The 25,102-nt window shown below is 38.8% G+C and overlaps 1 long non-coding RNA gene across 2 annotated transcripts; it reads right to left on the bottom strand.

Annotated features, from left to right (window-relative positions):
- Positions 1–14,077: 14,077 nt before the first annotated feature.
- Positions 14,078–19,698, bottom strand: LOC148004829 (uncharacterized). Of its 2 annotated transcripts, XR_015625653.1 has the most exons (3): positions 17,488–17,609; positions 15,844–15,978; positions 14,078–15,537 (listed from the first exon to the last, which is right to left on the bottom strand). It is a non-coding gene; the product is annotated as an uncharacterized LOC148004829 (long non-coding RNA). The 2 variants fall into 2 exon arrangements; XR_015625652.1 differs by lacking the exons at positions 15,844–15,978; positions 17,488–17,609 and adding an exon at positions 19,394–19,698.
- Between the last annotated feature and the right edge of the window lie 5,404 nt (positions 19,699–25,102).

Here is a 25,102-nt window from a genome sequence, read left to right as displayed (position 1 = left end):
TTCTCCTCTTTTTTCTTAGTGTTTCTTGAGCTTTAGAGACAGGAGAAATAACCACTGGGGCTAGGCTTCACATGAATTCTTTATCTCTGCACTATGACCTGCTGTGGTTTTCTGAAATGGTCTCCGTTTGGTGAAGAGAAAAGCTTCTTTGAGGAGGTAGGTCTTTGAACTCTATCCTGTGCCTCTGTAGCCAGAACTTGAGAGAGAGAGAGAGAGAGAGAGAGAGAGAGAGAGAGAGAGAGAGAGAGAGAGGGAGAGGGAGAGAGAGAGAGAGAATGCGGGCAAAGGAGATTAGGTCTCAGTAAGCATGCATAAGGATAATTCCATGTTAGACATAGCCACATATTTTCCTTTATATATTCCCTTTATTTATATATAGAGAAAATATCTTCCTTTCTATACCTTCTCCTTATCTTCTTTCCCCCTTTGTTTTGTCTCTCGCTCTAACATCATAAACCATGACTTTTTCTGAGGAGTCTATTTCTATTCAACCCAGACTCATCGGTCAACAACAAACCAATGAAACAATTTTATCCATTTCCAACTTTGCCAGCCAATGAGTTTCTTGGCATTTCTTATATTATCATTAGTGTAGGTTGTATTACATGTGTATGGGGGACCACAAAACTACTGCATTAATTCAGCATGCATGATAAATCATGAAATCTGCATTGCCAAATCCTCTGCTTTACTTGTAAACAATTCCACAACTAAAAACTCTCCAACTCCCCTCAATCTTCTCTGCTCACTATTCTCTAGTATGTCCCAATACCACCGCTAGTGCAGGATGATAAGTAGATGATGGAGAGGGAGAAGGAGTGAGTGGCTAGAATCTCAGGTGAGAAAGTCTGGGGACTGAGTTCCACTCTTTTCCCTAAGGAAATATTATTAGTGCTCATATTATGAGAGTCTCACATGTGTATTCACAATGAATGATCTGAAGAGATCAATAGGTTTATTGTTCTGGGAAGTCAGACTTCCAATGGATAAATTGAAATTCTGAACAATTGCTTCATTGTCTCACCTTCTTCCCTTTGTGCTTAGCTCCCTAAGGGCAGAGGTACCATCATGTATCAGATTACACATGTATCAGAAAAATTGATATCCCAGTGATATATCCAACAAGCTTTTGAAAATAGATGGATTGGAAACAGTTAAGATGCTTGGATGCCCTTTATCAGTGTGTCTTTGTTTCAGATCTGATTATGTCTCCAGGCAGAAGCAGTCCAGGGATTAAACCACCAACCAAAGAGTATACACAGATGGGTCAATGGCTCCAGCTACAGGTGGAGCCAAGGATGGCCTTATCTGGTATCAGTGAGAGGGGAGGCCCTTGGTCCTGTAAAGGTTTGATGCCCCAGCATAGGCGGATGCTAGAGTGGTGAGGCAGGAGTGGGTAGGTGGGTGGGGGAGCACCCTCTTGAGGCAAAGGGGAGGAGAATTGAATAGGGGGTTTTTGAGACATGGAAGGGGGCAACATTTGACATGTAAATAAATAAAATAACCAATCTTTAAAAAAGAAAGAAAGCAGATACTCTGGAGTTGCCAGATGAATAGTTAACAAGTGTTTTCTCTAATTCTCTGGTTGTCTGTACCTTCTGTTGATTGTTTCCTCTGCTGTGCTGAAGCTATCAGGTTTGAGGTCATTTATAAGCAATAGAAATAGATTGCCTGCATCTCTGGGGGTTCTAAGTCAAGAAACCAGCAGATGACGTACCTGGTGAAGGCCAGATGACACCTTCTCTATGTCTTCATGTGACAACATGAAGATGGGGTTTTCCCTTCAACTTTCTATATTTTTAAAAAGACTTTTCCTTCGTGTGTGTACCATCTGTGTGAGTGTCTGCCACAAGTCCGCAGGTGCCCTCATAGAACAGAAGAAGGTGCTGACTGCTCTGAGGGTAGAATTGTGTCTATAAGTTGCCTTATGTCATTGCTGGGAACTAAAGCCAGATCTCTTGGAAGACAAACAAATGCTCTGAAGAAACTGACTCCCTTCTCCAGCCCAAGGTTTTGCTTTTGTCCTAAAGGCTGTATTCTCATTTATTAGGGGAAAAAAAAAATCTCATGTCGTGATCTCTTTCTAAAAGCTTGGCTTTTAATACTATCACATTAGACATTGACTTCCCATATGAATATAGAAGAATATCAATATTAAGCCTATAGCACTAGCCATAACAGAGTGGCAATGAGATTATCCATGCTCACATTAAAAAACAAGTACTATAGCTCACCATATAGGTTTGGGGCCCAAGTTTATGCAGTGACTTGTGGCAGTAGAGTGAAACAATATTTCTGACAGCATACTAGTATCGATTGAAAAGTGCAACAAGTTTATATTCATATATTTAGTTTATATAACTACTTTACATAACTATCTGTGAGAGCTGTGTAAATGCATTAAAAGATCTCTAACATTTTCTTTATACTTGAGATGTTTAGAGTATGAGTTTTCTATGGTTTTGTAAGAGTTGATATACTCAATTTTAAGAATGAAAAAGATAAGGAAGTTTGCATCTCAGCCTACCTTGGATAAAGGCAAGAAGTCTTGAGACACAGTTCAGTATTCATATGATTTGAAGTTACCCCACATCTCAATGGCTCCCTGCTCCCTTCTTAACACAGCCTTGAGGACTAAAGTTGTGACACATGGCTCTTATAGGGATATTTAAAGTACCACTCCATATTTCCTTTAGGCTACTTTCAGTTCATGTTTCAAGCAAATGTGATTTCTTTTTCCTGTGCTAAAGAGCCAGTTCACAGTTGGCATCCATTACTGGGTTTGTGGAGAGCAGAAAGCCTGCTGTATTGCCTCTCCAATTTCTGGCCCTTTGCATAGATCCATTCTCTCATCCTGTATGAGCAAATAAGTGGTTATTTGACTTTAGACAAATTAGCCCATCCTTCTGAGTCTGTTGGCTCATGTACAAAGAGCTCATTGTTCAATGCTAACATCTAGAAATTCAGCATAAACAAGTCTGTGTATGAATGTTAAAGCAGGTAACATGAAAATTTCAAATGCATTTTAAGAAAACTTCAATTAAAAAGACATTAAAATGTGGTTTTACAAGTGAAGAAACCTTGGATGCTAAAATTAGGGGATGTTGAAATTGGAGTATACTGAAATTGGAGAATGATGAGGGGGGCTCCTGAGTGTAGGCACTGGCACCATAACGAGGTGAGGGATCCCATGAGAAGCATGGACTCTGTAATCTTTAACTATCAATGGTGAGGACATGAAAAAAACACTTGGACTGGGATAATTCTCATCACTTTATTTTTGTCTTTTAATTGATGCAGAGTGAAATGCATTTACTGCCTATAATTATTTAATTACCCTTGCCTGTTCTTGTCAACAAAGTAAAAGTCAAGTCATTTGTGGCACAAATATAGTTAATGAGATAAGCAGGAAATTAGGAACTCTGCGAAGCCATTCACATTTACCATAATGAATCCTGCTGATTAAAAAGCCCTAACAGACTTGTTAGCATCTTCTTTATGGTGCCTGCTCCTGAAGTTTATCTTAGACTTTCTCCTTTGTCTTCTGCTGATAAAGTAAACACGGGGATGTGTCTGTGAGAGTACTCAGAAAGATTTTGCAGTTGTGGAGTATTTGTGCTGTAGGAATCTCAGTGTATGGCCCATACGTTAACTGTGTAAGTGTCTAACTTCAGCCTTTAAGGAAGGAAAGAATTAGTCAAGAGTTTAACCACAGAATCCCTTCCAGTGATCTCCGGGTGAGCACTTAAGGACACCATCTTCTCCCTGAGAAATGACTGCACTTTCTCTCCTTGGCTTCCCAAAAGCTCAGACAGAAATTCTCACTTCTGAACGAATCCATGGTTTCCCTGCAACTGAACACCCGTCATGACTGCCCTTCCCTGGCATCTGGGGTTTGTCTCTTCTCTAGCTCCTTTCTCCAGTAATTGTAATTGGTGTATTACTCCAGTAATTGATGTAAGAGTTCCTGTATACCATAGATCTATCCAGATCTGCTATTTGGTCAAACCCACATATGCTTGTAGACTCAGAATGTCAGATGTCCCCTGTTCTCGCTTCTATCCTTTCTACCCTGACCTACCATATGACCCAAGGCATAATTATGCAATGACAATGTGTAGTCTAATTGCTCATGCATGTCTGTCTCTTAGTCCTATAAAATTAGGGTTAGGGTTAGGGTTTATGCATACTTGCATCGTGGGATCTTATGTCATCGCCTTCGCTTCCTAGAAGCTTGGCATGTACTGATGGAATTAACACATTGCAAACGGAAACCAAGAGCTGGGGATGCAGTTATTGTTGAGCAGAAGCAAATGTCTCCTGAGTTAAATATCTGTGACTGTTTTAGAATTAGTGCTTTTTCATGCTGTCATTGTCATAACTGGTAATGATGCTGAAAAAGACAAATGTGTGGAGACATTTTTCTTGCGATTCTGAAATGAATTTCGCGTTTCCTATTATGCAAATGCAGAATATTGAATCCTGAACAGCAGCCCATTACCTTTTGGGTTAATGAAAATAAACCCCAGGTAGGGTTTAAATGTTCTCGCAAATTGATGTTCCAACAAGTACAGAAATAATATAACTGGGGAAAAAAATCAAGATTGTAGTTAAAAAAACTTCCCTTTTATTTCAAGAGAAAAAAAATACTCTTTCTTTATAATTTCCCTTTATTTTCTGGAGTAGAATTTCTATAAGCTCAACGTTTTTTATTATTCCCCCACCACTACCACGACCATCACCATCAACACCAACACCACTACCACCACCACCACCACCACCACCACCACCACCACCACCACCACCACCCCATCTCCTGCCAAAAAAGAAACATTGTTTACTTTATTGATAGCCTGTATGTTTTATATTTTTCTGGACAGAGTTTTGCTAAAGTCTTTGTCATTTTCTGCCTCTGCTTTTTTTCTCTCCCTGCCTTAAAAATTTAGTCTGTTAACTTACGTTGTATGTACAGACACATGCAAAAAGTTGCATTCATTAGGTTAATGGATTAAGGAGAAAAACACATGCATATATCCACAAATGGAGCAGGAAATGAAGCAAGTCATCACCAGCCCAGAGATCCCCTGTGTGCCAGCTCAGGTACATTTTCCTACTGCAAGAAAGTTACCACCACATCAAATATCAGTAACATAGACTCATAGCTCTGATGATTGCAGAGAGCACTGAAAAATCAGAGAGTACTTACTAATTTACATATGTTTTTCATATCCTATATTATGTCATTATTTAAACCCAATTATATACATATATATCATAACAGATTTTATTGATGCATAATACACCTTATGATAATAAAAATAACTAGCCTTCTACATCCATGTTTCCCCCATCTATGGGTTCACTAAATTTGAACTGAAACAACTTGAAATATCTTACATCTGCCTTGATCATATGCAAACTTTTGTCATAAACAGTGCATCAGAATGAATTTGCAATGTATTGTGTAATGAAAGTTATCTAGTCTATGACATGGTGACACAGTGTTGTCATCTATAAAGTTCATGCTCAAGAACCATGCAAATTAGTTATAAAAATAACATAAAATCTCATTGACATAAACTAAGTTCACCATTTTGAGTGGTGCTACATTCATAGCTGTATTCAGCTGTTTGCAGCCCATAGACTGTGGCTAAGATGTGCCTGAATATATATACAAAAGGTTATGTATGTTCTATGGCAAGCAGCAAATAATTTTTCACAGGAAACTTAGAAACTATGGATTTTGGTAACCATGGACTGTTTTTGAATTAATTTCCACAAATACCAAGGCTACACAAATTAATTTATTTCTGTCTATAAATGATAGAAATTCCCATTGTTCAGTATCATAAATAAAAGGTTACTGTGGACGTTCATATACATGGGCCGGCTCTACACCTATGTGCTTAGCTGAGTACTTGCCTAGAAGCAGCAGAGTTGAGTCATAGTTTATGTCTGCATACAAATAATTTTTCTGAGCAAACTACAAGCTGTGATGTTTCCACTTCCTTAAAAGTATTGCTATACTTAGATTTAATGATATTATCCTTCCTGATGTCGGGGGCGGGGGTTGATATAGCCATTGTTTTGTATATGGAGGTAGTCGATGAATCATTTATTGAGCACTTTGATGCTTAATGTCTTTTCTTTGAAGCACTTTCAGGTGCACCAACCCTTTTATTAGATTGTTTGTCTTTTATTTGTCAATTTGTAAGCCGCATCTATATATTTGGAATCGGGTTTCTCTCACCCAGATGCCTTGCGAATACTTTCTTTCTATTAATGATTTTTCTTTTTGTTTTCACATGGTGTTTATTGACATAAACCAATGCTCTTAACTTTAATGATTCTGTAGTTTAGTCTCCTGTGAAAGTGCTGATGTTCACATTTTCTTTAAGAGTTCTTTTCACAGTCCAACTTCACTAAATTACTCTATGTTTTATGTGAAGTATGTTCTTTTACCTTTCATGATTCTCATCTAGATTTGTTATTTATTTGGTCTGAATTTTTATAGAGTACTAGGTAGGTGCCAGGTTTTTAAAATGTATTTTGTTTTCATAAAAATATTGATCATTGATTACGCAGTCTTTTTTTGATATCTGATGTCCATTTAATGAATACTTTGAAAAGTAAGTAGATATTGTTTAAAAATAAAAATTTATACACCTGAACTTGCTGAAACTGAAACTACATTTTCACTATGATATCCTTTCATGGGCTTTCTTCAGGGACTGCAGTCCTGCTACACAGTGCCAAGCTTCATTACACCTTCATGCCTTCGAAATCAGCACCACCACCAGGGTGATTCTCCCACTCCCATATTCAGTTGCCAACATGCAGTACAACTGTGGCCCCTTGTGGAGCAGTTTCTGTGTGATCACTTTAAGAAAACACCTCCCAGAAGATTTCACTTCAATGATGCTGGTCTGGATCACAGCTGATTCTTCAGCCCCAGCTGACCAGCATCCATTGTCCCAGAAAACCAAGGGTTTTTCAGCCATTTCTTTAAATGCATCTGACCAGACACCACAGATTCTTCACACAAAAGGCCTGGCAGAGTGTTTTCTTCCTTTTGAAACATTACAAGTCAGCTTTTACTCATTTGCTCTCCTCTCAACATTCTTATCTTTGAAGCTCCTACAAAGTAGTTCACTATACTCTCAACACTCAATTACTTTTTCTAGCCCTGTGCTGCAAAGTCTTCCACAGTCCTTCCCAAAACAACATAATCAATGCCACATTTTCCAAGTGTTCTATGTGGTATATTTAAATTTTAAACTGTAGTTACTTTGAGTGGGAACTACAGACTCTTCTCAGATTGACTCTCCTTCCCTACTCCTCAAATCTGTGTTCTTTTTAAAATAAATCTTTTAAGACCAAGTTGTGCTGTCCAATATTTTTAGACGTGTGAGTTTCCACTGCATCACAGTCATATTTTCTTATGATATACCAGTCAATGCTGTTATGATAAACTGACTCTTCCTCTCCCAGTACCGAAATCTTCAATCGTCAATAGTTCCACAGCCAGGGATTTGGTCTGGCTTTGGTCACATATATATATATATATATATATATATATATATATATATATATATATATATATGTATGTATATGTATATATATCCAATTATATATATAATTGGAGGGATATTACACTTTCAATCTCATTTCTTGATAGAGATCTGTTTCAGTCATAAATCCTCTTGTTTTAATTGTGATGTCACATATGTCTAGAATTTTATCTACTTCTTATAAAATTTACCATTTTTTCTATTGTTTTTAATATATCACCTGAGTCCAATTAGTGTTGCCTGTATGGGTAGGGATATAGAATCGAGCACTGAAACATGAGAAGTATACCAGTGACATCTGGGGGAAGTATTATCCCTCAAAATATGAGGTGACGGCAATGAAGTTGGATTTTTCAGCTATGTATTTTTAGCATGGGTGGAGGCTCAGGGAGGAGCTGGAGTGGGGAATGAGAGATGGATTTGATCAAACATATTGTACTCACATATTCACTTCTCAGACAATAAAAAGAAAACAGCTTTCAACAAATTTCAATTTCTCTTTTGCCTGATTTTGGGACCTGTTTCTTCCTACTTGGCTGACTGGCCCGACCTTGATGGGAGGGTTTGTGCCTGGTCTTTTTTGTTTTTTCACAAATAACATTTTATTTTATATTCTATCTTCCATGGGTGTAAGCCTTTCGATTTTTTTAAATCAGTGAAATATACAAATCACACAAGACAGAAATATATACATTAAAAGTACAGAATAAAGGCCATAAGGGATATACAAAATATCTGAATGACATGTAGAATATCTTACCTTAAATAGTATTTTTTAAAGCTAGGATTGTCAAACTTCACTTGCTCATAATCATGAATCAGTAAAAAAAGAACATAATCTGATTTAACAAGAGAGAGAGAGAGAGAGAGAGAGAGAGAGAGAGAGAGAGAGAATGAACTTCACACTTTTGTAGAATAAAAACCAAAAAGTGACATTTTAAACTAAATTAGTGCTTTTTTAAATTTCAAGATCTTTTGCTTGCAATTTACTGTAGCTGGGGGGAAATTAATATTTGGGGGCAATAAGTTAAGAGCCACAGGACTGAGGTGACCAGAAGGCTACCAAGCCCATGAACAGATAGATACATCTTTTCAAACCTTGGAAAAAAGAGTATCAGGCCTTGAAAACAACACAGCAGATGTCACTTTTGAAACAGAGGTGCCCTTATTTTAAAACATTGTTTAGACTATCTATGTAGTGAGCTGGTTTGCATGGGGAACCCAGATTGTATCTTCTTGTACTGTATTTGATGGTGTCCCTAAGAGGTCTACTTGGGTGAAACTGGGAGGAGTGGAGAAACATGTTGAGATCAGGATGTTGAGATCATTAGGAGGACTAAAAACAAAATTAAAACTCCAAGTTTTTGAAGTATTGGCTTTCTTTAAAAAAAAACATTATTCTTTAATCTTTTCACAGTCCAGTTGTTATCTTCCTTCCAGTCCACCCTCCGATAGTTCTTCGTCCCATTCCTACTTCCCCGTCTCCAAGAGGATGTCCCCATCCCACAAGCCCCACTCCACTAAACCTCCCCACTCTCTGGGGCCTCAAGTCTCTGGAGGGTTACGTGCTTCTTCCTTCACTGAAGCCAGACCAAGTAGTTCTCTGCTGTGTACGTGTCAGGGGCCTCGGGCCAGCTAGTGTATGCTGCCTGGTTAGTGGCTCAGTGTCTGAGAGCGATCAGGGGTTCAGGATTGTTGAGATTGCTGGTCTTCTTATGGGGTTGCCCTCCTCCTCAGCTTCTTCCTGAGGATATCTCACCTCCAAGGTCTCTATTATATTCTAGAGGGTTCACCGACCTCCTACCTTCCTAGGTTTCCTGTTTCCATTCATTCTGCCAGCCCTCAGGGCTACCCTTCTGATCCCCCTAATACCTGTTCATATTACCTTTTCCCCTCCCTGTCCCCTCTCCCATCCAGATCACTCCCTCCCACTATCCCACATGATTGCTTTCTTCTCCTTTCCAAGTGGGATGGAGGCATCCCCACTTGGGCCCTTCACCTTGTTAACTTTTTTGAGTTCTGTGGATTGCATACTGGGTATTCTGTAATTTTTTGGCTAATATCCATTTATTAGTGAGTACATACCATGCACATATTTTGGGTCTGAGTTACCTTACTCAGGATGATATTTTCTAGTTCCATCCACTTACTTGCAAAATTCATGACATCCTTGTTCTTAATAGCTGAATAGTATTCCATTTTGTAAATGAACCACATTTTCTCTATCCATTCTTCAGTTGTCGGACATCTGGATTGTTTCCAGCTTCTGACTATCACAAATGAAGCTCGTGTGAACATAGTGGAACTCGTGCCCCTGTGGGATGATGGGTCTTCTTTTGGGTATATGCCCAAGAGTGATATAGCTGGGTCTTCAGGCAGATTTATTTCCAATTTTCTGAGGAACCTCCAGATTGTTTCCAGAGAGATTGTACCAGTCTGCAACCCTATCATCAGTGGAGGAGTCTTCCTCTTTCTCCACATCCTTGCCAACAAGTGCTGTCACCTGAGTTTTTGATCTTAGCCATTCTGATGGGTGTAAGGTAGAATCTCAGGGTTGTTTTGATTCGTGTTTCCCTGACAACCAAGGACTTTGAACATTTCTTTAGGTGCTTCTTGGCATTTGAGATTCCTCTGTTGTGAATTCTCTGTTCAGTTTTATAGCCCGCATTTTTGATTGGGATGTTTGGTTCTTTGGAGGTTAGATTTTTAGAGTTCTTTATATATTTTGGATATTAGCCCTCTATGGCATGTGAGGTTAGTGAAGATTTTTTTCCCAATTTGTAGATTGCCAATTTGTTTTATTGACTATGTCCTTTGCCTTATGGAAGCTTCGAAGTTTCTTGAGGTTCCATTTATCAATTCTTGATCTTAGAGCCTGAGCCAATGGAGTTTGGTTTAGAAATCCACCCCCCCATCCCATCCCAAACCAATGAGTTCAAGGCTCTTTCCCACTTTCTCTTCTATTTGATCCAGTGTATTTAGTTTTATGTTGAAGTCCTTGATCCACTTGGACTTGAGTTTTGTGCAAGGTGGTAAATATGAATCTATTTTCATTTTTCAACATACCAACTGCTAGTTAGAGCAACACCATTTATTGAAGAGGTTTTTTTTTTCATTGTATATTTTTGGCTTCGTTGTCAAAGATCAAGTGTCTGTTAACTGTGTGGTTTTATTTCTGGGTCTTCAGTGGTCTACTGAATTTTATTAGTTTCTGTTGTGATGTCTCCTTTCTGCCCTAATTATATTAAATTGACTCTTTTCTCTCTTAGTTTAACTAAAGGTTGGTTAATTTTGCTTATATTTTCTAAGAATTACTTTGTTCCATTGATACTCTACATTGTCTTTTAAATGTCTCTTTCATTGTTTCCTAATTTGATTTGTACTTTTCTTTTTATATGCAGTTTGGGGGACTGGGTGTAATTTATCTAGGGTACTCAGATGTATCATTAAATTATTTACCTAAGATGTCTTCAATTTTTGCCTCAGGTATAATATTTCCTTTCAAAGAATATATAAATAGAGAAATAAATTGAGACTAACACTGTGTATACTTTAATATATCAAAAGTATAGTGTGAAAAGTGCAGGGAAATGCCCTATGGAGTTGGCATTCGAGACTACGTTAATGCCTGGTTTTGTTTATTTTTCTTTTATTGAAAATAAATTTGATTTTGTAGAATATATTCTGGTTAAGGTTTCCCCTCCCTCTATGACTCCCAGTTCTTCCTACTACTCTCTCATCTAATCCACCACTTTCTGTCTTTCCTAAGGGAGGGGTAAGGCATCTAAGGGATAAGTAGAGTAAGATAAAACAAAAACAAACAAATCAGAATAGGACAAAACAGATAAAGAGAAGGAAAACACAAAAGAAACAGATATAGATGCACTTCATATATATGTATGTGTGTGTGTGTGTGTATAAGGAACTGTATGTTAAAAACAAAAGTAAAACAATAAATAAATAAATAAATAAATAAATAAATAACAAAAACAAAAGTCCCGACAAGACATTATGAGACAGGAAACTCCAAAAACAGAATTGAGTTTATCGTAGTGCCTGTGCTAATAGTGTTCTATTCAAGAAGTCTTTTGCCTATGCCAGTAAGTTCCAGAGTATTCCCCATTCTCTCTTCTATAAGCTACAGTGTATTTGGTCTTATGTTGAGGTCATAGATGCATTTGTCGTTGAGATTTTTGCAGAATGATATAAATGGATTTATTTGCATTCTTCTGCTATTATATAATAATGTTATTTTACAGTGTGCCATTCTTATTTCCTTTCAAAAATCAGCTGTCGATGAGTATATGGACTTAAATCTAGGTCTTGAGTTGTATTCCATTGATTAATGTATCTGATTGTTTCAATACCATTCTATTTTCAAGTAGTAAAACTTGAAATTAGGGATAGTGATACCTCCCACAATTGTTTTATTATTCAGAATACTTTTAGCTCTCCTGGGTTTTGTTTGTTTGTTTGTTTGTTTGTTTTTCACTATGCAACAGAGAATTGCCCTTTCTATTCTATGAAGAATTGTGTTGAATTTTTAATGGAGATTTCTTTGACTTTGCATCTTGCTCTTGGTATGACTGCCATTTTTACTATATTAACTGTACTGATTTGTGAGAATGGGAGAACATTCCATCTTCCGATATTTCCTTCAATGTCTTACACCTTTATCATACAACTCTTTTACTTGCTTGGGTAAAGTTATCCCCAAGACGTTTTGTATTTTCCAAGCCATTGTGAAATAAATTGTTTCCCTGATTTCTTTCTCAGTCCATTTCTCATTTATATATTGTAAGGCTACTAATTTTGTGAATTAATATTGTACCCTGCTACTTCGCTTAAATTGGCTATTAAGCTGTAGGAATTTCCCAGTGGAATTTTTTAGGTAACTTAATCATAATATCATATCATCTACAAATAAGATACTTTTACTTCTTCCCTTCCTAGTTGTATTCCCTTGATAAACTTCAGCATTCTTATTGCCATACCTAAGAAATCAAGTACTATATTGAATAGGTATGGAAAGGTTATAAAACTTTATCTTCTTCCTTATTTGAATAAAAATGTCACGTTTTTCTTTCCATTTGAGATGAAGGTGACTATGACATTCCTAAAAACTGCCTTCATTATGTTGAGGTATATATTCCATATGTCTTTAATGTTTCCATGAGTTGTGTCATGTAAAGATGTTGGATTTTGTCAAAGGCCTTTCTGCATCTAAAGGGTTGATCATATTGTATTTGCCCTTCATTTTGTTTTTAATAAATTATAAATGTTGAACCATTCCTGAATCTCTGGGACAAAGCCTACTTAATTATGGTGGATGTTCTTTTTGATGTGTTCTTGGATTCCATTTGCAGAATGAATGGAAGTTTTGTTCTATCTGTGTTCATAAGGGAAATTGGTCTATAATTCTCTTTCTTTGCTGAGTATATGTGGTTTAGGGAGGATTGTAGGTGCCATAGGATTCAAGGATACCAAGAGAACACAGCATAGAATCAACTAAACAGGGTTAATAGGGTCTCACAGACGCTGAAGTGGCAAACATAGATCTGTGCTAGGTCATCTCCATATGCATTATAGTTTCATAGCTTAGTATTCTTGTGGGACTCCTAACAGTGGAGGAAGTGGGGGTGTCTCTGACTCTTTGCCTGCTTTTAGGACTCTTTTCCTCCTATTAGGTTGCCTTGTCAAAACTTGACACGAAAGTTTGTGCCTAGTCATATTGAAACTTGTTATGCCATGTTCTATTAGTATTCTTGGTAGGTCTCTGTTTTTGTTGTTCTTTAATGTAGACACATATTGTACTGTTAAGTTATTTCTTATTATGTTCTTTATTGTGTCATATAAGTTTAGGCATTGTACTGGCTGGTTTTGTGTGTTAACCTGAGGCAAGCTGTAGTTATCACAGAGAAAGGAGCTCCGCTTGAGAAAATGCCTCCATGAGATCCAGCTGTAAGGCATTTTCTCAATTAGTGATCAAGGGTGGGAGGGCCCTTTGTGGGTGGTACCGTCCCTGGGCTGGTAGTCCTGGGTGCTATAAGAAAGACAGCTAAGCAAACCTAGGGAGGCCAGCCAGTAAGCAGCACCCTCCGTAAACTCTACATCCACTCCTGCCCCCAAGTTCCTGCCCTGTGTGAGTTCCTGTTCTGACTTTCTTTGGTGATGAACAGCCATATGGAAATGTAGTTGAATCAACCCTTTCCTCCCCAACTTGCTTCTTGGTCATGATATTTTATGCAGGAATACAACCCCTAAGACAGGTATGTTGTCATTCAACTCTTAAAATTTTAAATTTCTTTCTTAATTTCTGTCTTGACCCATTTTTCTTTCAGTAGTGAGTTGTTCAGGGTCCCTGAATTTGTAAGCATTCTGTCATTTCTGTTATCTGTGATCGCCAGCTCTTATCCATGGTGGTCAGATAGTGTAAGACTCTCAGAGAGAATCTTCCCTCAGGAGGGAGATCCTCAAGCCCCAATGACCAGTTCGAGTCCACCGGCTGTAATCTGTAAGAGGATTTTTATTGATCAGGATACACAGGTATCTGTGGGCGTCCCAGTCAATTTGGAAGACTGGCACGCCTAGCAGAACCAGGGATGGGTCTTTATAGTGTATTGGGAGCAGAAGCAGGCTTACAGAAGCAGATGTATGGTTACAGGGATGTGATTGGTGGAGTAAATGAGGCATACGTGTATGTTACCTATTTTGGCTATAATCATAACAGTGAGTTAGCAAAAAGTACATGGTGGTCAGGGCTTCCGGGGGGTCAGGGACTTTTTCTTTTTCCTGTCAGGTGGCCCATGGAGCAGTGCCCATAATTTAGTCTGGTTTCTGCATTTTGTTTTCTTTTCTGGTCTGTTTCGTCTAAATGATGGGTCAGCTTGTCCCACATATCTAAAAACTTACTTTTTATTTCTATAGTTGAGGGCCTTGGGCTTGTATAATTCCCTTTTTGGGAGGGGGTCTTTCATTCCCCCATTTTCTTTTTTTGTCCTTGAGTGGAATCTTCCACTCAACTTGGTTAAGGTACCTCTGTTTTTTGTTGTTTTACCATCTAATACTGTTGTCTCAGCACAAAAGTTTGAATGACTGAAAGTCTATATCTCTTATTATTTCTGTCTGATCTGCATAGAAACAACATTCTTCTTTTAGTGTAGCACACAGACTCCTTCTTTAAGGAATATCAGGTCTAATCTTTTTTTATTTTGAAGGACTACCTCTGAGAGGGAGGTTAGGTGTTCTTGGAGGTCAGCTAAAAAGTCTTTTTTTATTCTTTTTATATCTGAGTCAATGGCAGTTTTGAATTCTCTATAAGCCTTGCATTGTAGGGCAACAGCAGATGTCCTTGTGCTGCCCTTGTAGCACCTAGATAGCCTTAAATAATTCTCAACTCTCTTTTGTGTCTTATTAAGTCTTTAGCATCAGGATTTTAATCTGGACACTATCTGAACCTATACACCAAGGTCTTTTAGAACTTCTAAACTTATATAGATTGTGATACCTGAGGCACAGTCTCAAGAAGTGTTAGGAGTACTAACATATGTAATGTTACATCATTTGCAATAAAAATCAAGCCTATCCCTATATCTATTCCGAGGGAACCCAGGGCAAACAGTCAAACATGAAATTCTTGTTTCTAAAACACACTCCTCAAGTGAGCATTATAGCAACCTCCCAATCACTTAAGTCTAGGGAGCTTTTTGAAGATCTGAGTGTCCCTCTAGGTCCCAGCTCTCAGCTCCAACAGCTAGTACTCGGCTGGTGAGGGCTGAGACTTGATGGCTGTCAGGGTGGTCAGCAGCACCAGGTACGGTCCTTTCCAGTGAGGCTCGAGTGTCTGGGCTCAGTGTAGCTGTAGTCTCTAACCTGGAACTGATGGGATGTCTCAGGGGTCTCCGGGGCATAGGCTGCTGTCAGCTGTGAGCAGATTTCTTTCTGTATCACCTGTAGGTCTTTTAGCCTGGCACACAAATCATTATTACTATGACATGTTGGTTCAGTAACATCATCTAATATAGTCAGGGGAGCTGAGGCCTCATATAAGATCTCAAAGGGGGTAAAGCTGAATCTGGAAGGAATATTTTTTGCTCTGAAGAGAGCAAAAGGGAAGGAGTGTCACCCAGTCTACGCCAGTCTCCATGGTCAATTTGGTCAGGGTCTCTTTTAAAATTTTATTTATTTACTCTATCTGTCCTGAACTTTGAGGTCTGTAAATATAACGTAATTTTTAATCAACCTCTAAATACCTGGCCACACCCTGGCTTACCTTGGCAACGAAAGTAGGGCTGTTGTCTGACCAGATTACCTTGGGCACTCCAGACCTGTGGAAGATTTCTTCTAGTATCTTCTTGATGACTATTGAGGCCGTCTCTTGCTTGGTGGGGAAAGCTTCTACCTATTCCTGAAAAGATATCTATAAACACTAGGAGACATTTATAACCATATTTTTCTGGTTTTATCTCTGTGAAGTCCACTTCTCAGTAGTATCCAGGCCGTTCCCCACGGAGCCTCCTACCACAGTCAACTTTCCTGAAAACAGTTACCTTTTGGCATGGTATACATCAGTGTACTATCTGTTCCACGAGATACTTGAGACCTGTGACATAATATTTAGTTTTTGAAAACGTCTGGATGAGTTTGTTTACCCCTAAGTGAGTCCATTGATGTATTTGTTTTATCATGGCCTCTGCCTGTAAAAATTGTAGCAGGATCTTCTTTCTCGTTGAGGTGTACCAGAGTCTCTTCCTCGGCCTGGCTGGGTCATGGAGGGCCCTTAACATAGCCAGAATCTCTTTTTTTTTTTTTTTTTTTGCCCTCAGATGTCAGCAGGCCCCTCTGCTGATGGGCTGTAGCAAAGGCATACGTGCTGTCCACATAGATGTTAAGTCCCTTTCTCAGCCCAAGGGCTTTGGTGAGGGGAGCGAGCTCTACCCTCTGAGTAGAGGTGCCTTCTGGTAGGGCCTGAGCCCAAATGACTCTGTTTCATCTACCAGTGTCCCAGCCCATCTTTTTCTATGAACCAGATGACGTCTACCCCCTCTGCTGGCTGATCAGTCTGATCTTTATGTCACTCCTGTGCTTTAGTGAGCTCATGCTGACAGTCATGAAGGGGGGTGTCTAGGCCGGGGTCCGGGAGCAGGGTTGCAGGGTTTAGACTCGTAGGGGCAGTCTGGAATCACAAGGAACAAGTGGGATACCCGGCCCACGCCAAGGTCCACCGTTCTTCGGGTAGTCCATGAGTATCATCTGTTGCCAGTAGCCCCTTGTACTCAAGGTCTTTTGCTTGACACTAGCCCATTTGGGCGTAGGAGCACAGAGTGTTGGGCCCCCGTATTCACAAAACAACTGGGCAGGCTTCCCTTCTATCTTTGCGCATAGCCAGCACTCTAGGACCAAGAGGCTTGCCTTCCGGGCTGCTGGAGAGGTCCCTCTTGTTCTTCCTGGGGCAGTCCCTCACCCAGTGTCCTTTTTCCTTGTGATAGGCACACTGATCTTTAGCTAGGAATTTTCTTCTGTTGCCAGGTACTGTCTTCCTAGGTTCCCTAACTACTGTGGCCAGTATATATTCTTCTCCTATCTTTTATCCCTCTTTAGCTCTCTAGCTTCTTCTTTTCTTCTTTAGCTTCTTGTTCTTTTTACCTTCTTTCCTCTTTCTCTTTCTCAGTCTCTCTCTCATATCTTCTGCATCTTCCTCTATAGCCATTAGATGCTGTCCACTTATGTAACTACACTTCAATTTTACTTTCTCTGTAACTTACACTAACTCTCAGCAACTTAGCTTAACCCTTTAAATTTTTGTAACTTTTTCTCTTTATATCTTTTCCTTATCTTAGCCAGATTGGTGGGGCATTTTCTAGCCCCTCAGAGACCCACCCTTGGAGCCTGGTGGCAGACCTGGAGCACTCCCTACCTTCAGGGGTATTCAAGTCAACAGTCAGGAGTGAGGGTCTTCTATCCATGTCTGGATTTATCTTTCTGGCCTCTAGTAGGATTCCGTCTTTCCTCAGTGGTAAAGAAGACCTGTAACAGTTACTAACAAGCATCTCAAATGGGATGGTGAGAAAACAAGAGAATCTTGAGAATAGAGGTCCACTGAAGAGGACAAATAGCATTTAGTCACACAGCTAAGCCAGGAGGCTTTCTTGGGACAAAAAGGCCATTGTAAAAATAAGCACAAGCTTTGTGTCTGTGAAACAGAATGGCAAGCAGAGAGGGAACTGATCTGTTACCGACTATCTCTCTGGACTTAAGAACTAATAACAAAAGGATGGAGAGATGGTTAGGACCTGGGTGCTAGATGCCAAGTGGCTGACAAAAGAATTGTAACCAGTTTACCTGGGACTTTCAGGACCTCAGTAGCAGCCCTTTACCAAACTGTCTCAGTGGGCTAAAGGCCCATGGAAAAGAAAACATTAATACTGACCTTGGCCACAGCCAAAGCCTGAATTCTAAATTTTGACTGGCAAAACAAAGTTCTTCACAGTTTGTTGTAGATTCTTTTTGAAACTATTTTAGGGGCTTCTCTGTCCCCCAACCTGGGGCATTTTGACCACAGGGGCAGGAACTGGCTGCTGTGGGGATAGGATCAAAGGCACTCTCCATGTCAATGATGACTAACAGGAAAGGTTACTTAATGTTGGAGATCAACTCCTCTCTTGGAATAAGGCCAGCAGATAAGGCAGGCTCCCTTAAAGAACTTCTCTTAATGAACACTCTCCTTCTGTGAGCAAGTGTTGAAGGTCTGGTCACTGAAGGCAGCAACTGGAATTATTATTTTTTTAGGGCCAAAAGTCTCATAAAACAACCACTAACTCTACGCTATCTTCTTGTTGTCAAAGCCGGCCGGCCTCATCACCTTGAAACTCCTCTTACGCTGACTTGGCCAGAGCTGCGCCACTGCCCACGCGCAGCCTGCAGCTTGCTAGCAGGCCTGCATGCTTGTCACCCTCAGCCCCTACATTTTCCTACTCTGTGCTGTCCCTTCCTTAGAAGCTGTGAATGTTTAAGCAACAGGGAGAATTTTTCTTCAGGATCTAAGGTAAAGCTTTCAGGCTCTTGTTAATACCTGCTTCAGACAGGGTCACTCACTAACCTGGAGTTCTTCATACACAACTGTTAACGGCAGCTAGACTGGACAAGGGGAGCAAAGGGAGGGGCATCTCTCCTTGGGGAGGAGGCCCAAGAGAGAAAGATAAAACTCCCCAGCAGAAAACAATTTTTCTCAAGCAAATTATTTCCAAGTTAAGCACCAAGAGGACCAAGTAAAACTCCTTGACAAACAAAGCAAACAGTTTCATGATTTTAAACACAGTCGTCTGTCCAAAGTCCAAAAACGAAACAAAAGTCAAAAAGACACTCGACAATACCACAGAAACCAACCCAGACAAACAAGACCAAGACAAAGCATCCTATAACCAATTTCTACAGATGTTTAAAGAAAATTAAGACACAAAGAAGACAAACAATTCCAACAGTCAGACAGACAGACACACCGCACGGCTTCGGTGTCAAACTGAAACCAAAAATTCAGACAGAGGCGACGAGGGTCCGGATCCTTCAGTGGATCCGGCTCTCTCTCCTCTCTCCTCCAAACCAAAACCACGTATCCTTCCGATACAGGCTGAGCCCCGAAAAACCGGGCTCTAAACACCCTTGGAACGTCTTCCAGGGCTGCGGGGGAGAAGTCCGAGCTCCTCAGCTCCTTCTCTGGCCTGCCCAAATGCAAACGGTATAGACCCAAGCCAAGTAACTAAGCATTTACAGAACAAGTCACAAAGCAAGACAAGACAGGACAAGACAAACACTGGCCAGCTTACCTCCCGGTGGGTGGTCGGTGGTCTCTAGGCAGAGGATCTCCGATCCCGGACGAGCCTCCATATGTAAGACTCTCAGAGAGAATCTTCCCTCAGGAGGGAGATCCTCAAGCCTCAATGACCAGTCCGAGTCCACCGGCTGTAATCTGTAAGAGGATTTTTATTGATCAGGATACACAGGTATCTGTGGGCGTCCCAGTCAATTTGGAAGACTGGCGCGCCTAGCAGAACCAGGGACGGGTTTTTATAGTGTATTGGGAGCAGAAGCAGGCTTACAGAAGCAGATGTATGGTTACAGGGATGTGATTGGTGGAGTAAATGAGGCATACGTGTATGTTACCTATTTTGGCTATAATCATAACAGTGAGTTAGCAAAAAGTACATGGTGGTCAGGGCTTCCGGGGGGTCAGGGACTTTTTCTTTTTCCTGTCAGGTGGCCCATGGAGCAGTGCCCATAATTTAGTCTGGTTTCTGCATTTTGTTTTCTTTTCTGGTCTGTTTCGTCTAAATGATGGGTCAGCTTGTCCCACATATCTAAAAACTTACTTTTTATTTCTATAGTTGAGGGCCTTGGGCTTGTATAATTCCCTTTTTGGGAGGGGGTCTTTCAATAGGATACAGGGTGTCATTTCAATTTTCTTGCTAACTCTTGACCCTTACTTTATGCCCAATTATGGTTTAATTTTGAAGAAGGATTCATGAACTGTAGAGAAGTAAGTATATTTTTTGTGTGTGTTTGAATGAAATGCTCTGTAAATATCTGTTATATCCATTTGGTTTATGAAGTAAATTAGCTACAGTATTTCTCTGTTTAATAAGGGAATTTAAGTCACCTGTTCTCCATGTGTAATGATCAATATGTAAGTTAAGCTGTAGCAGTGTTTTTTTTTTTTTGTGAACTTGGGTGCCTGTACATTTACAGAATAAATATTAAGAATTGTAAAATCCTCTTGATGTATTTTTCCAATGATATATATGTCATGCCCTCCCCTATCTCTTCTGATTAGCTTTGATTTGAAGTCTACTTTGTAAGATATTAAAATGGCTATATTACCTTGCTTCTTAGATCACTTGCTTGAAATATCTTTTTTAAAGATCCTTTTCACCCTGAAATAATGTCTATCCTTGATGTTGAGATGTGTCTCTTGGATGGATCCTGTTTTCAAATCATTTCTCTTAGTTTTTGTCTTTTTATGGGGGAATTGAGAACATAAACATTGAGAATTAACAATGATTTTGCTGTGGTCTGAGTTTCCACATTTCCTCTTAGAATTTATTGCTCTTCTATTTATTTTTGTGCCTTCTTGTGTGTGGTTAACCTCATCAGTTTGAGATTTTCCTTCTGTTGTCTTCTGTGGGGCTGGATTTGTATATAAATAGTCCTTAAATTTGTACTTTCCCCTCCTATTGTGATTGAAAGTTTTACTGAATGTGGGAGTCTGGACTGTGATCTTTGGTCTCTTAGAGTTTGTAGAACATCTGTCCAGGTCTTTCTGGTCAGGCTTTATATGTTATTTTGTCTTTACCCTTTGTGCTTTTTAATATTCTTTCTCTTTTTTGTATACTTAGTATTTTTATTATTATTTGAGAGAAATTCTTTTCTGGTCCAATATATTTGTTGTACTATATGCTTCTTGCACCTTGATAGGCACTTCCTTCTCTTTTTTCAATGGTTCCATGTGGAAGAGGTTTATTGGGGATGATGGAGACAAGAGGAGGGCAAGAGAGGAGAAGAAAGAAAAAGAAGAGCAGCACCTCCTCCTTTATGTTAAAGAAATATTCTTTTTTATTTTATTAAGAATTTTTTTGTTTTGACCAACATTTTTCTCCTTCATCTATTTCTATTATTCATGAATTTATTCTTTTCACAATGTGCCAGATTCCATGGGTATTTTGTGTCTAATTTTTTGGTTAGATTTAACATTTTCTTTTACCGAGGTATGCATTTCTACCATTGTGTTTTCACTGTCTGACATTCTCTCTTCTGTCTCTTGTGTTCTGTTGGTGAGGGTTACCTGTGAGATTTCTGTTTGAGTTACTAACATTTTAATTTCCAGTATTCCTCAGTAAAGTCTTCTTTATTGATTCTGTTTCCACTTTCATGCCTTAAACCATTTTCTTCATTCTATTTTACTGTTTGTGTGTTCACAGATTTCTCTAATGGATTTGTAATTTGCTTCCTTTTTTAAAAAATTTTTATTAGATATATTTCTTTACTTACATTTCAAATGTTATTCCCCTTCCTGGTTTCCTGTCCATAAGCCCCCATTCCCTCCCTTCCCCCTCTCCCATACGGGCCATATGGGTATTCCCCCTATATTATTCCCCCCCCCATATTCCCCTGCACTGGGTGTTCAAGGGCTTCCCCTTCCACTGGTGCTCTTACTAGGCTATTCATTGCTACCTATGAGGTTGGAGCACAGGGTCAGTCCATGTATAGTCTTTTGGTAGTGGTTTAGTACCTGGAAACTCTGGTTGGTTGGCATTGTTGTTTTTATGGGGTTGCAAGCGCCTTCAACTCTTTCAATACTTCCTCTAATTCCCCCCAAGGGGGTCCTATTCTCAGTTTGGTGGTTTGCTGCTAACATTGACCTCTATATTGGACACGCTCTGGATGTGTCTCTCTGGAGAGATCTATATCTGGTCCCTTTCAGCATGCACTTTTTAGCTTCATCAATCTTATCTAGTTTTGGTGGTTGTATATATATGGGCCACATGTGGGTCAGGCTCCGAATGGACATTTCTTGAGTCGCTGCTTGCTTCTCTAACATATTCCTAAAAGCTAATTTGAATATTCCATTGCTTACAGCCAAATGCATTAGGATTTCTGGTCTCTAGTGAATGCAGAGATTGTCCTGGATGTTATTGACTGTACCTTAACATTTAAGTTTGAGTATTTGGGCATGGGATTATTATATTTTCAGGTACTGATCTCAGGTCTTGTCTTCGCTGAACGGATGTCCCCTTCCTTGTTTTCAGTCAGCCTTTCCAGTTCTTAGAGTGTACTGGCTGTGGGTTGCCTGATAGGAAAATGCTTTTGAGATACTGCCAGGTATAACGGGCTCACTTCTAGTTCCTGGTAGAATATGTTTCTAGGTATTGGGGTCCTACACTTAGGAATTGGGACGAGCTAGAATGGGGCATTGATTGGGTTCACTGAAAAGAAGAAAGCAGGGTAATACCACCAAGATCTGTTTAATTCCCTAGGAATAAAGCCAGAGAGAGTAGAAAGGGGTAGAGAAGCCACAGCAGATGGTCTGCTACAGAACAGAATCAGGGATGAAGCTGGACAAATGGATTTCAAGGAAAGGATAGTGAAAATATAAAAATTGCCTACCTTCATGAGTACCTCACCTTGCATATTCCATTTTAATGTGCACACTTATACCCATAAACTTATCCCGTGGGTTTGGATATATTGTATTTTAATTATCATTTTTCTTCCTTCTAGGAATTTTTAATTTCTGTGTTGGTTCCATTAATGACAATTTCATTGTTTAAGAGTGTGTTTATTACTCTCATGCAGTTTGAACTTTTTGTGTTTCCTCTCTTCTTGATTTATAGTTTTATTTCATTGTTTTCAGGTAGAATGTACATTTATTTCAATTTTCTTACATGTATGAAAGTGTGCTCTGTGCCCCATCATGTGCTTTATTTTATAATACTCTGAAAAGAATGAATATTTGAATTTTATGTGCCACATTATGTATATTCTGCCAACTCCATTTTAACTGTCATTTAACTATCATGTTTCTTTTTGATGTTTATTTTGTCTCCTTATCTGTTGGTAAGGTCAGGGAATTGAAGCCACTCATTACTATTATGTTGAGGACAATCTGTAACTGTAAGTCATACAATTTTGTTTTGAGAAATCAGGTGCACCAATGTACATTGTGTATATGTTTAGAATTATTACATCTGTCTGTGTTACTACTCAACTACTCAATATGAAGCAACCATTTTTATTTCTTCTAATCTATATTTGTTCAAAGCATAACTTGCCAGGTATTAGTATGGCCACATCTACTTTTATTCTAGTTCTGTTTGTATAGAATGCATTTTTTCATTCTTCCAGCTTAATGCTGTCTTTCCAAATAAACCTTACTTCTTGGGTGCAAGAAATAGTTGGGTCCTCTTTTTAATACAGTTCTGCTAGTTCGTGTATTTTTGGCTGGAGAAATGAAGCATTTGACAAAGTCCAACCTCCCTTTAGCATGAAAACCTTGAGGAAAATAGGAATGGAAAATGACAAACCTCAAAATAAATAAAAGATTCTACACATAAAAATCTATAGTCAACTCTATGTTTAATAGGGAAAAACTGAAGCATTTCCTCTAAATATGGGTGGAAAAAAGAGTATGCCCTCTCTTCACTTGTGCTCAAATTCTTGCCTAGAGCAGTAAGACAAGAGAAAGGAATAAAATGATGCAAATGAGGAGGGAAAAGACAACTTCTTTCTATTTGCAGAGAAGTACCTAACTTGCACTTTAAAAGCCCTCAAGATCTCACTAGAAGAAGGTTCTGTTTAATATGTAGAAGCATATATGATCACCTGTAAGAATTTCTAGCTTTCCCATATTGCTATAAAAATATAGTGAAAATATAAAGAAAACAACCCTATTCTTTCTCACTTTGAAACAAACAATGAATAAGAATTTCCGTGGAATTGAAAAGCATCTATCATGAATTTAAAAAAAAACTGTAGAATGAAATTGAAAAGTAGTAATACACTCATGTTTATGAGTCATCACAATTAATACTGTGGAAATTTTTTTTATACTAAAGCAATCTACAAATTCAATGTAAGCACTCGCCCACCAAATTCTAATGCCATTCTTCAAAGAAAATGAAAATAAATCCTAAAATTTATATGGAAGCAGAAAGACCCTGGGTGGCCAAAGAAATTGTGAAGAAAAAAATGATAGAAGTAATAATATACCTGATTTTAATACATTTTTTCAGAGTCACAGACATGGTACTGGCACAAGACCAGGCATTTACAGAATTAGACTAGAAGACACAGATATGAATGCACAAGTACAAATAAAGTAAAACAAAGAGCCATAGAAACCTGCTTTTGAGAAAAATGCTTTAAGAATGCATTAGAGAAACAGCATCGTTTTCAACAATTTTACAGGACAAACTGAAAATTCCCATGTGGAAGAATTAAAATAGGTCTTTATTTTTCAATGAGAAATAAAGACCTTTAAAGTATGACCTGAAACTATGAATATGGTTAGAGTAAAATGTACAAAAATGCTACAAGATGTAGGCATAAGCAAGGGCTCTGACATGAACCCTAGTAGTTTAGAAAATAAAACCAAGAACTGATAAATAGATTTTCATGAGACAAAAGGCCTCTGCATGCTAAAGAATCAGATAGTTTATGAATGTTAACTGTATATCTATCTTACTTGTAAGAATACAAGCAATCTGACCAATAAATACAATAATGAGATGAACGAATCTCTTAAAAGATGAGATATAGATGCCAGTGTAAAAGTTGTTGAAAATCTTTTAGGAGCCCTAAAACACTGAAATTCGATTTCACCTCAGTCCAAATGGATACTTACTACTAAGAGAACTAATGCTGGCAAGGAGAGGAGGGAAAAAATTTATTGTAGACTGCTGACTGGAACATAGACTGGTTAAGCCACAGTGCAAGACTGTGTGGAGGATTTTTAGAAAATGAAAAGTAGAACCCACTCCTGC

Source organism: Rattus norvegicus, chromosome 7, assembly GCF_021556685.1.
Source record: "Rattus norvegicus strain SHRSP/BbbUtx chromosome 7, alternate assembly SHRSP_T2T, whole genome shotgun sequence".
In the NCBI taxonomy this organism is placed as follows: domain Eukaryota; kingdom Metazoa; phylum Chordata; class Mammalia; order Rodentia; family Muridae; genus Rattus; species Rattus norvegicus.
This window is presented reverse-complemented; position numbering and strand designations above follow the sequence as displayed.